Source organism: Ipomoea nil, unplaced genomic scaffold (genome assembly GCF_001879475.1).
Source record: "Ipomoea nil cultivar Tokyo-kokei standard unplaced genomic scaffold, Asagao_1.1 scaffold1250, whole genome shotgun sequence".
In the NCBI taxonomy this organism is placed as follows: Eukaryota; Viridiplantae; Streptophyta; class Magnoliopsida; order Solanales; family Convolvulaceae; genus Ipomoea; species Ipomoea nil.
The window spans coordinates 3,062,876-3,078,186 of record NW_017617678.1 but is presented as its reverse complement, the minus strand read 5'-3'; the positions used below and the strand labels follow the sequence as shown (position 1 = coordinate 3,078,186).

Genomic DNA, 15,311 nt, shown 5'->3' with positions numbered 1-15,311 from the left:
ACTATAATTCTAGGTTAAAATTCGTATTCTAATATTATAAAATTGTTTAATACAATTCCTATTCTAATCTATACTATAAATAAAAACAAAATCATTAACTTTGACCATGAGCTCGTATTAATTGTTACTCATAATTAAGATGTCTAAATTTTACTAAGTCTCCGTGTTTGGAAGTTAATCCGCATGGGTAATGAGCGATGGACTGATGTGATGGAGTCAATAGTTTCATGGAAGAATTATGCAATACGCCCCCAAACAAATAATGGGTTTTCCACTCACCTTTTTAAATGGAAGATTAGTGTAGACTTTTCTATGATTACGGATTATTTATAGTATTTGTGGCTAATTATCAACAAGCCCGTCTAGCTCAGTTGGTAGAGCGCAAGGCTCTTAACCTTGTGGTTGTGGGTTTGAGCCCCACGGTGGGTAGTTTTTTGCTGTTGCTGGTTTTTTTTCCTTTCACTTTGTCTTTGATGTATCTATTACAATCATCTTAGCATGAGTGTTAACTTGTCAATATGTCCGAGTGGTTAACGAGATAGAGTTGAAATCTATTGGGCTTTGCCTCCGCAGGTTCGAATCTGTTGTTGACGTATATATATTGAGCACATTCACTTGTCAATATGTCAACTATTGGGCTTTCCTGCTGGTGACGCATTTTATTGGCTGACATGGCGTCGAGCTTCGTAGACCATCGCCTGTGGCGATACAACGACAACCAGCTTTAGCGAGCTATATATATGCGAGGCGAGTAGTGGCGTCCAGCTTTAGCGAGACCACCGTTAGCTATATATCTGTGTGGCGTGTAGTTCGAATCTATTGTTGACGTATATATATTGAGCACATTCACTTGTCAATATGTCAACTATTGGGCTTTCCTGCTGGTGACGCTTTTTATTGGCTGACATGGCGTCGAGCTTCGTAGACCATCGCCTGTGGCGATACAACGACAACCAGCTTTAGCGAGACCACCGTTAGCTATATATCTGTGTGGCGTGTAGCGGCGTCCAGCTTCGGCAACCATCTACGAGGGGAGCTTCGTAGACCAATTGCAATGTTAGACCTCGGCAGTGGTGAGACAGCGACTTCAAGCTTCAACGACCATCTACGATGCGAGACAATGGCATCGAGCTTTATCGAGACCACCATTAGCTATATAGCTGTGAGGGGAGTAGCGGCAGTGGCGAGACATTGACTTCAAGTTTAAACGACCATCTACAATGCGAGACAACGGCAGCGAGCTTTAGCGAGACCACCGTTAGCTATATATCTGTGAGGCGAGTTGCGGCGTCCAGCTTTGGCAACCGTCAGCGAGGATAGAAGGTAATTTTCTGCTCAATGTTTTACTTATTTTTGAAGTATAACTTCTTTTGTGAGTCCAAAACTGAACTTGGTTTCTGCATATTATGCCAGCATATTAAAATTTCCTCTAGTTTGAATAATATTTTTTACACTATTCTTTTGCTTTTCATTGTTAAATAATTAATACAATGGATGAGTGACTTTGAAAATTATAATTCTTCATTTTGTATTGTTTCCCTCCAGGGGTGCAACCACCTATTAATTATAAGAGGCGTTGCCACCCCCCTACCCACCCACCAACCCCCAACCCCCAACCCCTAACCAAGCTAGACTTTTCATTCATTATAATCATTAGGCTTTCGTTCACCTGTTAAATTAATATTATAATGTTTTTTTTTGCCCCCCTCACCAAGATTGTCATAATTGCGAATATAACCATAAAATTGTATGTGTGTGTGTGTGTTTGTTTGTGTGTGTGTGTGTGTGTATAACCATAAAATTATTTTTTCTCATAATATTATACTTCACGTATAAATATAAAGGATTAACTACTTTGGTCTCAAGTTAACGGTGGACTAATATAATAAAATAGTGTAATACAATTCCTATTCTAATCTACACTACATATAAAAACAAAATCCAAAACTTTAACTTCCGGCCAAATTCCTAAAAAAATCTCTCTTTCTAATAAAAGGAATCTGCCAACTTTGGACATAATTCCCACACTACCGCTGTCTGAGGGTTGAACCTTGGTTTTTTCTCCCAAATATTACCCACTAAACCATTGAGCTAAACCCGTGTGGGCTTAAAAATTCCTATTTTATTATAATAAAATAGTGTAATACAATTCCTATTATAATCTATATCTATATTATTATATATAAAAACAAAATCCCAATCTTTCACCTCCCGCCCATTCCGAAAAAATCTCTCTTTCTAATAAAAATATATTTTTTTCTAGTTTTCTATTCGTACTATAATTCTAGGTTAAAATTCGTATTCTAATATTATAAAATTGTTTAATACAATTCATATTGTAATCTATACTATATATAAAAATAAAATCCTGAACTTTAACCATGACCTCGTTTTAATTGTTCCTCATAATTAAGATGTCTAAATTTTACTAAGTCTCCGTGTTTGGAAGTCAATCCGCATGGGTAATGAGCGATGGACTGATGTGATGGAGTCAATAGTTTAATGGAAGACTTATGCAATACGCGCCCCCAAACAAATAATGGGTTTTCCACTCACCTTTTTAAATGGAAGATCAGTGTAGACTTTTCTATGATTACGGATTATTTCTAGTATTTGTGGCTAATTATCAATAAGCCTGTCTTGCTCAGTTGGTAGAGCGCAAGGCTCTTAACCTTGTGGTTGTGGGTTCGAGTCCCACGATGGGCAGTTTTTTGCTGTTGCCAGTTGTTTTTCCTTTCAGTTTGTCTTTGATGTATCTATTACAATCATCTTATCATGAGTGTCAACTTGTCAATATGTCCGAGTGGTTAAGGAGATAGACTCAAAATCTATTGGGCTTTGCCTGCGCAGGTTTGAATCCTGCTGTTGACGTATATTTATAGAGCACATTCACTTGTCAATATGTCAACTATTGGGCTTTCCTGCTGGTGACACATTTTATTGGCTGACATGGCGAGGTAACAGCAGCCAGCTTTAGCGAGCTATATATCTGTGAGGCGAGTAGTGGCGTCCAGCTTTAGCGAGACCACCGTTAGCCATATATTTATGAGGCTACAACGGTAGCGACCTTTAGCGAGACCCCCGTTAGCTCTATATCTGTGAGGCGAGTAGCGGCGTCCAGCTTCGGCATCCATCTGCAAGGGGAGCTTCGTAGACCAATTGCAATATTAGACATCGGCAGTGGTGAGATAGCGACCATCTACGATGCGAGACCACCATTAGCTATATATCTGTGAGGCGAGTAGCGGCAGTGGCGAGACATTGACTTCAAGTTTCAACGACCATCTACGATGCGAGACAACGGCAGCGAGCTTTAGCGAGACCACCGTTAGCTATATATCTGTGAGGCGAGTAGCGGCGTCCAGCTTTGGCAACCGTCTGCGAGGATAGAAGGTAATTTTCTGCTCAGTGTTTTACATATTTTTTAAGTATAACTTCTTTTGTGAGTCCAAAACTGAACTTGGTTTCTTTATGTTGATGTATCTCCTGGAGGTATTATGGTTAATTTTCTGCATATTATGCCAGCATATGAAAATTTCCTCCAGTTTGAATAATAATTTTTACACTATTCTTTTGCTTTTCATTGTTAAATAATTAATACAATGGATGAGTGACTTTAAAAATTATAATTCTTCATTTTTTATTGTTTCCCTCCAGGGGTGCAACCACCTATTAATTATAAGAGGCTTTGCCACCCCCCCCCTACCCACCCACCAACCCCCAACCCCCAACCCCTAACCAAGCTAGACTTTTCATTCATTATAATCATTAGGCTTTCGTTCACCTGTTAAATTAATATTATAATGTTTTTTTTTGCCCCCCTCACCAAGATTGTCATAATTGCGAATATAACCATAAAATTGTATGTGTGTGTGTGTGTTTGTTTGTGTGTGTGTGTGTGTGTGTATAACCATAAAATTATTTTTTTCTCATAATATTATACTTCACGTATAAATATAAACGATTGACTACTTTGGTCTCAAGTTAACGGTGGACTAATATAATAAAATAGTGTAATACAATTCCTATTCTAATCTACACTACATATAAAAACAAAATCCAAAACTTTAACTTCTTGCCAAATTCCTAAAAAAATCTCTCTTTCTAATAAAAGGAATCTGCCCACTTTGGACATAATTCCCACACTACCGCTGTCTGAGGATTGAACCTTGGTTTTTTCTCCAAAATATTACCCACTAAACCATTGAGCTAAACCCGTGCGGGCTTAAAAATTCCTATTTTAATATTATAAAATAGTGTAATACAATTCCTATTATAATCTATATCTATATTATATATAAAAACAAAATCACAATCTTTCACCTCCCACCCGATTCCAAAAAAATCTCTCTTTCTTATAAAAATATATTTTTTCTAGTTTTCTATTCGTACTATAATTCTAGGTTAAAATTCGTATTCAAATATTATAAAATTGTTTAATACAATTCCTATTGTAATCTATAATACTATATATAAAAATAAAATCATGAACTTTAACCATGACCTCGTTTTAATTGTTACTAATAATTAAGATGTCTAAATTTTACAAAGTCTCCGTGTTTGGAAGTCAATCCGCATGGGTAATGAGCGATGGACTGATGTGATGGAGTCAATAGTTTAATGGAAGACTTATTCAATACGTGCCCCAAACAAATAATGGGTTTTCCACTCACCTTTTTAAATTGAAGATCAGTGTAGACTTTTCTATGATTACGGATTATTTATAGTATTTGTGGCTAATTATCAACAAGCTTGTCTAGCTCAGTTGGTAGAGCGCAAGGCTCTTAACCTTGTGGTCGTGGGTTCGAGCCCCACGGTGGGTAATTTTTTGCTGTTTCCAGTTGTTTTTCCTTTCAGTTTGTCTTTGATGTATCTATTACAATCATCTTAGCATGAGTGACAACTTGTCAATATGTCCCAGTGGTTAAGGAGATAGACTCGAAATCTATTGGGCTTTGGCTGCGTAGGTTTGAATCCTGTTGTTGACGTTAATTTATTCAATGTGTCAACTATTGGGCTTTCCTGCTGGTGACGCATTTTATTGGCTGACATGGCGTCGAGCTTCGTAGACCATCGCCTGTGGCGAGACAACAGCAGCCAGCTTTAGCGAGCTATATATCTGTGAGGCCATCGCCTGTGGCGAGACAACAGCAGCCAGCTTTAGCGAGCTATATATCTGTGAGGCGAGTAGTGGCGTCCAGCTTTAGCGAGACCACCGTTAGCCATATATCTGTGAGGCAACAACGGCAGCGAGCTTTAGCGAGACCCCTGTTAGCTATATATCTATGAGGCGAGTAGCGGCGTCCAGCTTCGGCATCTATCTGCGCGGGGAGCTAGCAGCCAGCTTTAGCGAGCTATATATCTGTGAGGCGAGTAGTGGCGTCCAGCTTTAGCGAGACCACCCTTAGCCATATATGAGTGAGGTAACAACGGCAGCGAGCTTTAGCGAGACCCCCGTTAGCTATATATCTGTGAGGCGAGTAGCGGCGTCCAGCTTCGGCATCTATCTGCGCGGGGAGCTTCGTACACCAATTGCAATGTTAGACATCGGCAGTGGTGAGACAGCGACTTCAAGCTTCAACGACCATCTACGATGCGAGACCACCATTAGCTATATATCTGTGAGGCGAGTAGCGGCAGTGGAGAGACATTGACTTCAAGTTTCAACGACCATCTATGATGCGAGACAACGGCAGCGAGCTTTAGCGAGACCACCGTTAGCTATATATCTGTGAGGCGAGTAGCGGCGTCCAGCTTTGGCAACCGTCTGCGAGGATAGAAGGTAATTTTCTGCTCAGTGTTTTACTTATTTTTGAAGTATAACTTCTTTTGTGAGTCCAAAACTGAACTTGGTTTCTTTATGTTGATGTATCTCCTGGAGGTATTATGGTTAATTTTCTGCATATTATGCCAGCATATGAAAATTTCCTCAAGTTTGAATAATATTTTTTACACTATTCTTTTGCTTTTCATTGTTAAATAATTAATACAATGGATGAGTGACTTTAAAAATTATAATTCTTCATTTTTTATTGTTTCCCTCCAGGGGTGCAACCACCTATTAATTATAAGAGGCTTTGCCACCCCCCCTACCCACCCACCAACCCCTAACCAAGCTGGACTTTTCATTCATTATAATCATTAGGCTTTCGTTCACCTGTTAAATTAATGTTATAATGTTTTTTTTCCCCCCTCACCAAGATTGTCATAATTGCGAATATAACCATAAAAATGTATGTGGGTGTGTGTGTGTGTGTGTGTGTGTGTGTGTGTGTAATACAATTCCTATTCTAATCTACACTACATATAAAAACAAAATCCAAAACTTTAACTTCTGGCCAAATTCCTAAAAAAATCTCTCTTTCTAATAAATGGAATCTGCCCACTTTAGACATAATTCCCACACTACCGCTGTCTGAGGATTGAACCTTGGTTTTTTCTCCCAAATATTACCCACTAAACCATTGAGCTAAACCCGTGCGGGCTTAAAAATTCCTATTTTAATATTATAAAATAGTGTAATACAATTCCTATTATAATCTATATCTATATTATATATAAAAACAAAATCCCAATCTTTCACCTCCCACCCGATTCCGAAAACATCTCTCTTTCTTATAAAAATATATTTTTTTCTAGTTTTCTATTCGTACTATAATTCTAGGTTAAAATTCGTATTCTAATATTATAAAATTGTTTAATACAATTCCTATTGTAATCTATACTATATATAAAAATAAAATCCTGAACTTTAACCATGACCTCGTTTTAATTGTTACTCATAATTAAGATGTCTAAATTTCACTAAGTCTCCGTGTTTGGAAGTCAATCCGCATGGGTAATGAGCGATGGACTGATGTGATAGAGTCAATAGATTAATGGAAGACTTATGCAATACGCGCCCCCAAACAAATAATGGGTTTTCCACTCACCTTTTTAAATGGAAGATCAGAGTAGACTTTTCTATGATTACGGATTATTTATAGTATTTGTGGCTAATTATCAACAAGCTCGTCTAGCTCAGTTGGTAGAGCGCAAGGCTCTTAACCTTGTGGTCGTGGGTTCGAGCCCCACGGTGGGTAGTTTTCGCTGTTGCCAGTTGTTTTTCCTTTCAGTTTGTCTTTGATGTATCTATTACAATCATCTTAGCATGAGTGTCAACTTGTCAATATGTCCGAGTGGTTAAGGAGATAGACTCGAAATCTATTGGGCTTTGCCTGCGCAGGTTCGAATCCTGCTGTTGACGTATATTTATTGAGCACATTCACTTAACAATATGTCAACTATTGGGCTTTCCTGCTGGTGACGCATTTTATTGGCTGACATGGCGTCGAGCTTCGTAGACCATCGCCTGTGGTGAGACAACAGCAGCCAGCTTTAGCGAGCTATATATCTGTGAGGCGAGTAGTGGCGTCCAGCTTTAGCGAGACCACCGTTAGCCATATATCTGTGAGGCTACAACGGCAGCGAGCTTTAGCGAGACCCCAGTTAGCTATATATCTGTGAGGCGAGTAGCGGCGTCCAGCTTCGGCATCTATCTGCGCGGGGAGCTTCGTACACCAATTGCAATGTTAGACATTGGCAGTGGTGAGACAGCGACCATCTACGATGCGAGACCACCATTAGCTATATATCTGTGAGGCGAGTAGCGGCAGTGGCGAGACATTGACTTCAAGTTTCAACGACCATCTATGATGCGAGACAACGGCAGCGAGCTTTAGCGAGACCACCGTTAGCTATATATCTGTGAGGCGAGTAGCGGCGTCCACCTTTGGCAACCGTCTGCGAGGATAGAAGGTAATTTTCTGCTCAGTGTTTTACTTATTTTTGAAGTATAACTTCTTTTGTGAGTCCAAAACTGAACTTGGTTTCTTTATGTTGATGTATCTCCTGGAGGTATTATGGTTAATTTTCTGCATATTATGCCAGCATATGAAAATTTCTTCCAGTTTGAATAATATTTTTTACACTATTCTTTTGCTTTTCATTGTTAAATAATTAATTCAATGGATGAGTGACTTTAAAAATTGTAATTCTTCATTTTTTATTGTTTCCCTCCAGGGGTGCAACCACCTATTAATTATAAGAGGCTTTGCCACCCCCCCTACCCACCCACCAACCCTCAACCCCCAACCCCTAACCAAGCTGGACTTTTCATTCATTATAATCATTAGGCTTTCGTTCACCTGTTAAATTAATGTTATAATGTTTTTTTTCCCCCCTCACCAAGATTGTCATAATTGCGAATATAACCATAAAAATGTATGTGTGTGTGTGTGTTTGTTTGTGTGTGTGTGTGTGTGTATAACCATAAAATTATTTTTTTCTCATAATATTATACTTCACGTATAAATATAAAGGATTGACTACTTTGGTCTCAAGTTAACGGTGGACTAATATAATAAAATAGTGTAATACAATTCCTATTCTAATCTACACTACATATAAAAACAAAATCCAACACTTTAACTTCTGGCCAAATTCCTAAAAAAATCTCTCTTTCTAATAAATGGAATCTGCCGACTTTAGACATAATTCCCACACTACCACTGTCTGAGGATTGAACCTTTGTTTTTTCTCCCAAATATTACCCACTAAACCATTGAGCTAAACCCGTGCGGGGTTAAAAATTCCTATTTTAATATTATAAAATAGTGTAATACAATTCCTATTATAATCTATATCTATATTATATATAAAAACAAAATCCCAATCTTTCACCTCCCACCCGATTCCGAAAACATATCTCTTTCTTATAAAAATATATTTTTTTCTAGTTTTCGATTCGTACTATAATTCTAGGATAAAATTCGTATTCTAATATAATAAAATTGTTTAATACAATTCCTATTGTAATCTATATGATATATAAAAATAAAATCCTGAACTTTAACCAAGAGCTCGTTTTAATTTTTACTCATAATTAAGATGTCTAAATTTTACTAAGTCTCCGTGTCTGGAAGTCAATCCGCATGGGTAATGAGCGATGGACTGATGTGATGTAGTCAATAGTTTAATGGAAGACTTATGCAATACGCGCCCCCAAACAAATAATGGGTTTTCCACTCACCTTTTTAAATGGAAGATCAGTGTAGACTTTTCTATGATTACGGATTATTTATAGTATTTGTGGCAAATTATCAACAAGCCCGTCTAGCTCAGTTGGTAGAGCGCAAGGCTCTTAACTTTGTGGTCGTGGGTACGAGCCCTACGGTGGGCAGTTTTTTTCTGTTGCCAGTTGTTTTTCCTTTCAGTTTGTCTTTGATGTATCTATTACAATCATCTTAGCATGACTGTCAACTTGTCAATATGTCCGAGTGGTTAAGGAGATAGACTCGAAATCTATTGGGCTTTGCCTGCGCAGGTTCGAATCCTATTGTGGGCTTTCTTGCTTTATTGAGCACATTCACTTGTCAATATGTCAACTATTGTGGGCTTTCTTGCTGGTGACGCGTTTTATTGGCTGACATGGCGTCGAGCTTCGTAGACCATCGCCTGTGGCGACACAACAGCAGCCAGCTTTAGCGAGCTATATATCTGTGAGGCGAGTAGTGGCGTCCAGCTTAAGCGAGACCACCGTTAGACATATATCTGTGAGGCACAACGGCAGCGAGCTTTAGCGAGACCCCCGTTAGCTATATATCTGTGAGGCGAGTAGCGGCGTCGCGCGGGGAGCTTCGTACACCAATTGCAATGTTAGACATCGGCAGTGGTGAGACAGCGACTTCAAGCTTCAACGACCATCTACGATGCGAGACCACCATTAGCTATATATCTGTGAGGCGAGTAGCGGTAGTGGCGAGACATTGACTTCAAGTTTCAACGACCATCTACGATGCGAGACAACGGCAGCGAGCTTTAGCGAGACCACCGTTAGCTATATATCTGTGAGGCGAGTAGCGGCGTCCAGCTTTGGCAACCGTCTGCGAGGATAGAAGGTAATTTTCTGCTCAGTGTTTTACTTATTTTTGATGTATAACTTCTTTTGTGAGTCCAAAACTGAACTTGGTTTCTTTATGTTGATGTATCTACTGGAGGTATTATGGTTAATTTTCTGCATATTATGCCAGCATATGAAAATTTCCTCCAGTTTGAATAATATTTTTTACACTATTCTTTTGCTTTTCATTGTTAAATAATTAATGCAATGGATGAGTGACTTTAAAAATTATAATTCTTCATTTTGTATTGTTTCCCTCCCGGGGTGCAACCACCTATTAATTATAAGAGGCTTTGCCACCCCCCCCCTACCCACCCACCAACCCCCAACCCCCAACCCCTAACCAAGCTGGACTTTTCATTCATTATAATCATTAGGCTTTCGTTCACCTGTTAAATTAATATTTTAATGTTTTTTTTCCCCCCTCACCAAGCATTGTCATAATTGCGAATATAACCATAAAATTGTATGTGTGTGTGTGTGTATAACCATAAAATTATTTTTTTCTCATAATATTATACTTCACGTATAAATATAAACGATTGACTACTTTAGTCTCAAGTTAACGGTAGACTAATATAATAAAATATTGTAATACAATTCCTATTCTAATCTACACTACATACAAAACAAAATCCAAAACTTTAACTTCCGGCCATATTCCTAAAAAAATCTCTCATTCTAATAAAAGGAATCTGCCCACTTTGGACATAATTCTCACACTACCGCTGTCTGAGGATTGAACCTTGGTTTTTTCTCCAAAATATTACCCACTAAACCATTGAGCTAAACCCGTGCGGGCTTAAAAATTCTTATTTTAATATTATAAAATAGTGTAATACAATTCCTATTATAATCTATATCTATATTATATATAAAAACAAAATCCCAATCTTTCAGCTCCCGCCCGATTCCGAAAAAATTTCTCTTTCTAATAAAAATATATTTTTTTCTAGTCTTCTATTCGTACTATAATTCTAGATTCAAATTCTTATTCTAATATTATAAAATTGTTTAATACAATTCCTATTGTAATCTATACTATATATAAAAATAAAATCCTGAACTTTAACCATGACCTCGTTTTAATTGTTACTCATAATTAAGATGTCTAACTTTTACTAAGTCTCCGTGTTTGGAAGTCAATCCGCATGGGTAATGAGCGATGGACTGATGTGATGGAGTCAATAGTTTAATGGAAGACTTATTCAATACGCGCCCCCAAACAAATAATGGGTTTTCCACTCACCTTTTTAAATGGAAGATCAGTATAGACTTTTCTATGATTACGGATTATTTATAGTATTTCTGGCTAATTATCAACAAGCCCGTCTAGCTCAGTTGGTAGAGCGCAAGGCTCTTAACCTTGTGGTCGTGGGTTTGAGCCCCACAGTGGGCAGTTTTTTGCTGTTGCCGGTTTGTTTTTCCTTTCAGTTTGTCTTTGATATATCTATTACAATCATCTTAGCATGAGTGTCAACTTGTCAGTATGTCCGAGTGGTTAAGGAGATAGACTTGAAATCTATTGGGCTTTGCCTGCGCAGGTTCGAATCCTGCTGTTGACGTATATTTATTGTGCATATTCACTTGTTAATATGTCAACTATTGGGCTTTCCTGCAGGTGACGCATTTTATTGGCTGACAGGGCGTCGAGCTTCGTAGACCATCGCCTGTGGCTAGACAACGGCAGCCCGCTTTAGCAAGTTATATATCTGTGAGGCGAGTAGTGGCGTCCAGCTTTAGCGAGACCACCATTAAGCCATATATCTGTGAGGCTACAACGGCAGAGAGCTTTAGCGAGACCCCTATTAGCTATATATCTGTGAGGTGAGTAGCAGCGTCCAGTTTCGGCAACCATCTGCGTGGGGAGCTTCGTACACCGTCCAGCTTCGGCAACCATCTGCGAGGGGAGCTTCGTAGACCAATTGCAATGTTAGACATCTGCAGTGGTGAGACAGCGACTTCAAGCTTCAACGACCATCTACGATGCGAGACAACGACAGCGAGCTTTATCGAGACCACCATTAGCTATATATCTGTGAGGCGAGTAGCGGTTGTGACGAGACATTGACTTCAAATTTCAACGACCATCTACGATGCGAGACAACGGCAACGAGCTTTAGCGAGACCACCGTTAGCTATATATCTGTGAGGCGAGTAGCGGCGTCCAGCTTTGACAACCGTCTGCGAGGATAGAAAGTAATTTTCTGGTCAGTGTTTTACTTATTTTTGAAGTATAACTTCTTTTGTGAGTCCAAAACTGAACTTGGTTTCTTTATGTTGATGTATCTCCTGGAGGTATTATGGTTAATTTTCTTCATATTATGCCAGCATGTGAAAATTTCCTCCAGTTTGAATAATATTTTTTACACTATTCGTTTGCTTTTCATTGTTAAATAATTAATAGAATGGATGAGTGACTTTAAAAATTATAATTCTTCATTTTGTATTGTTTCCCTCCAGGGGTGCAACCACCTATTAATTATAAGAGGCTTTGCCACCCCCCCCCTACTCACCCACCAACCCCCAACCCCCAACCCCTAACCAAGCTGGACTTTTCATTGATTATAATCATTAGGCTTTCGTTCACCTATTAAATTAATATTGTAATGTTTTTTTTTTGCCCCCCTCACCAAGCATTGTCATAATTGCGAATATAACCATAAAATTGTATGTGTGTGAGTGTGTGTTTGTTTGTGTGTGTGTGTGTATAACCATAAAATTATTTTTTTCTCATAATATTATACTTCACGTATAAATATAAACGGTTGACTACTTTTGTCTCAAGTTAACGGTGGACTAATATAATAAAATAGTGTAATACAATTCCTATTCTAATCTACACTACATATAAAAACAAAATCCAAAACTTTAACTTCCGGCCAAATTCCTAAAAAAATCTCTCTTTCTAATAAAAGGAATCTGCCCACTTTGGACATAATTCTCACACTACCGCTGTCTGAGGATTGAACCTTGGTTTTTTCTCCCAAATATTACCCACTAAACCATTGAGCTAAACCCGTGCGGGCTTAAAAATTCCTATTTTAATATTATAAAATAGTGTAATACAATTCCTATTATAATCTATATCTATATTATATATAAAAACAAAATCCCAATCTTTCACCTCCCACCCGATTCCGAAAACATCTCTCTTTCTTATAAAAATATATTTTTTTCTAGTTTTCTATTCGTACTATAATTCTAGGTTAAAATTCGTATTCTAATATTATAAAATTGTTTAATACAATTCCTATTGTAATCTATACTATATATAAAAATAAAATCCTGAACTTTAACCATGACCTCGTTTTAATTGTTACTCATAATTAAGATGTCTAAATTTTACTAAGTCTCCGTGTTTGGAAGTCAATCCGCATGGGTAATGAGCGATGGACTGATGTGATGGAGTCAATAGATTAATGGAAGACTTATGCAATACGCGCCCCCAAACAAATAATGGGTTTTCCACTCACCTTTTTAAATGGAAGATCAGAGTAGACTTTTCTATGATTACGGATTATTTATAGTATTTGTGGCTAATTATCAACAAGCTCGTCTAGCTCAGTTGGTAGAGCGCAAGGCTCTTAACCTTGTGGTCGTGGGTTCGAGCCCCACGGTGGGTAGTTTTCGCTGTTGCTAGTTGTTTTTCCTTTCAGTTTGTCTTTGATGTATCTATTACAATCATCTTAGCATGAGTGTCAACTTGTCAATATGTCCGAGTGGTTAAGGAGATAGACTCGAAATCTATTGGGCTTTGCCTGCGCAAGTTCGAATCTTGCTGTTGACGTATATTTATTGAGCACATTCACTTGTCAATATGTCAACTATTGGGCTTTCCTGCTGGTGACGCATTTTATTGGCTGACATGGCGTCGAGCTTCGTAGACCATCGCCTGTGGCGAGACAATAGCAGCCAGCTTTAGCGAGCTATATATCTGTGAGGCGAGTAGTGGCGTCCAGCTTTAGCGAGACCACCGTTAGCCATATATCTGTGAGGCTACAACGGCAGCGAGCTTTAGCGAGACCCCAGTTAGCTATATATCTGTGAGGCGAGTAGCGGCGTCCAGCTTTAGCGAGACCACCGTTAGCCATATATCTGTGAGGCTACAACGGCAGCGAGCTTTAGCGAGACCGCAGTTAGCTATATATCTGTGAGGCGAGTAGCGGCGTCCAGCTTCGGCATCTATCTGCGCGGGGAGCTTCGTACACCAATTGCAATGTTAGACATCGGCAGTGGTGAGACAGCGACCATCTACGATGCGAGACCACCATTAGCTATATATCTGTGAGGCGAGTAGCGGCAGTGGCGAGACATTGACTTCAAGTTTCAACGACCATCTATGATGCGAGACAACGGCAGCGAGCTTTAGCGAGACCACCGTTAGCTATATATCTGTGAGGCGAGTAGCGGCGTCCAGCTTTGGCAACCGTCTGCGAGGATAGAAGGTAATTTTCTGCTCAGTGTTTTACTTATTTTTGAAGTATAACTTCTTTTGTGAGTCCAAAACTGAACTTGGTTTCTTTATGTTGATGTATCTCCTGGAGGTATTATGGTTAATTTTCTGCATATTATGCCAGCATATGAAAATTTCCTCCAGTTTGAATAATATTTTTTACACTATTCTTTTGCTTTTCATTGTTAAATAATTAATTCAATGGATGAGTGACTTTAAAAATTGTAATTCTTCATTTTTTATTGTTTCCCTCCAGGGGTGCAACCACCTATTAATTATAAGAGGCTTTGCCACCCCCCCTACCCACCCACCAACCCCCAACCCCCAACCCCTAACCAAGCTGGACTTTTCATTCATTATAATCATTAGGCTTTCGTTCACCTGTTAAATTAATGTTATAATGTTTTTTTTCCCCCCTCACCAAGATTGTCATAATTGCGAATATAACCATAAAAATGTATGTGTGTGTGTGTGTTTGTTTGTGTGTGTGTGTGTTTGTTTGTGTGTGTGTGTGTGTATAACCATAAAATTATTTTTTTCTCATAATATTATACTTCACGTATAAATATAAAGGATTGACTACTTTGGTCTCAAGTTAACGGTGGACTAATATAATAAAATAGTGTAATACAATTCCTATTCTAATCTACACTACATATAAAAACAAAATCCAAAACTTTAACTTCTGGCCAAATTCCTAAAAAAATCTCTTTTACAAAATCCAAAACTTTAACTTCTGGCCAAATTCCTAAAAAAATCTCTCTTTCTAATGAATGGAATCTGCCCACTTTGGACATAATTCCAACACTACCGCTGTCTGAGGATTGAACCTTGGTTTTTTCTCCTAAATATTACCCACTAAACCATTGAGCTAAACCCGTGCGGGCTTAAAAATTCCTATTTTAATATTATAAA

At 38.4% G+C, this 15,311-nt stretch overlaps 12 non-coding genes across 12 annotated transcripts; all 12 read left to right on the top strand.

Annotated features, from left to right (window-relative positions):
- Nucleotides 1-356: 356 nt before the first annotated feature.
- On the top strand, nt 357-429 carry TRNAK-CUU. Its single transcript has one exon. It is a non-coding gene; the product is annotated as a tRNA-Lys (tRNA).
- Nucleotides 430-2,633: 2,204 nt separating this feature from the next.
- On the top strand, nt 2,634-2,706 carry TRNAK-CUU. The gene has a single exon. It is a non-coding gene; the product is annotated as a tRNA-Lys (tRNA).
- An 83-nt stretch (nt 2,707-2,789) lies between these two features.
- TRNAL-CAA lies at nt 2,790-2,871 on the top strand. The gene has a single exon. It is a non-coding gene; the product is annotated as a tRNA-Leu (tRNA).
- A 1,879-nt stretch (nt 2,872-4,750) lies between these two features.
- On the top strand, nt 4,751-4,823 carry TRNAK-CUU. The gene has a single exon. It is a non-coding gene; the product is annotated as a tRNA-Lys (tRNA).
- An 83-nt stretch (nt 4,824-4,906) lies between these two features.
- Nucleotides 4,907-4,988, top strand: TRNAS-CGA. The gene has a single exon. It is a non-coding gene; the product is annotated as a tRNA-Ser (tRNA).
- Nucleotides 4,989-7,009: 2,021 nt separating this feature from the next.
- Nucleotides 7,010-7,082, top strand: TRNAK-CUU. The gene has a single exon. It is a non-coding gene; the product is annotated as a tRNA-Lys (tRNA).
- Nucleotides 7,083-7,164: 82 nt separating this feature from the next.
- TRNAS-CGA lies at nt 7,165-7,246 on the top strand. Its single transcript has one exon. It is a non-coding gene; the product is annotated as a tRNA-Ser (tRNA).
- A 2,057-nt stretch (nt 7,247-9,303) lies between these two features.
- On the top strand, nt 9,304-9,385 carry TRNAS-CGA. Its single transcript has one exon. It is a non-coding gene; the product is annotated as a tRNA-Ser (tRNA).
- Nucleotides 9,386-11,266: 1,881 nt separating this feature from the next.
- TRNAK-CUU lies at nt 11,267-11,339 on the top strand. The gene has a single exon. It is a non-coding gene; the product is annotated as a tRNA-Lys (tRNA).
- An 84-nt stretch (nt 11,340-11,423) lies between these two features.
- On the top strand, nt 11,424-11,505 carry TRNAS-UGA. The gene has a single exon. It is a non-coding gene; the product is annotated as a tRNA-Ser (tRNA).
- A 1,988-nt stretch (nt 11,506-13,493) lies between these two features.
- TRNAK-CUU lies at nt 13,494-13,566 on the top strand. The gene has a single exon. It is a non-coding gene; the product is annotated as a tRNA-Lys (tRNA).
- An 82-nt stretch (nt 13,567-13,648) lies between these two features.
- On the top strand, nt 13,649-13,730 carry TRNAS-CGA. Its single transcript has one exon. It is a non-coding gene; the product is annotated as a tRNA-Ser (tRNA).
- Nucleotides 13,731-15,311: the final 1,581 nt, after the last annotated feature.